General features: G+C 33.8%; 1 protein-coding gene across 5 annotated transcripts in view; it reads right to left on the bottom strand.

Moving 5' to 3' along the window:
* The window catches only part of GLMN (glomulin, FKBP associated protein), a 24153-nt gene that overhangs the window by 8218 nt on the left and 15663 nt on the right, over positions 1–272 (bottom strand). The window lies entirely within an intron of this gene.

Genomic DNA, 272 nt, shown 5'->3' with positions numbered 1-272 from the left:
AAAGCTCTCTATAGAGAGATAGAACCTTATTACAGAATTTGTAACACACATCACTGGCGATCCAAAGTTGATATGAAACTAGTGGGACAGTTCTCTCTATTACTCTACTGAATTGTTACTTTTGAGTGTTTTTTAAAAATATGCTTTTTGCTTTTGTTTTACCATTTACTTTTTAGCAGAAACTATGTATTGCCTTTTCCAGATAAACAGTACAATTGACAGATCACGCATCTGGGTTTTTAAGTAGTTATGTGTCCATCTGGACATCACCA

This window comes from Egretta garzetta, unplaced genomic scaffold (assembly GCF_000687185.1).
Source record: "Egretta garzetta isolate BGI_Z169 unplaced genomic scaffold, ASM68718v1 scaffold706, whole genome shotgun sequence".
Classification (NCBI taxonomy): Eukaryota; Metazoa; Chordata; class Aves; order Pelecaniformes; family Ardeidae; genus Egretta; species Egretta garzetta.
This window is presented reverse-complemented; position numbering and strand designations above follow the sequence as displayed.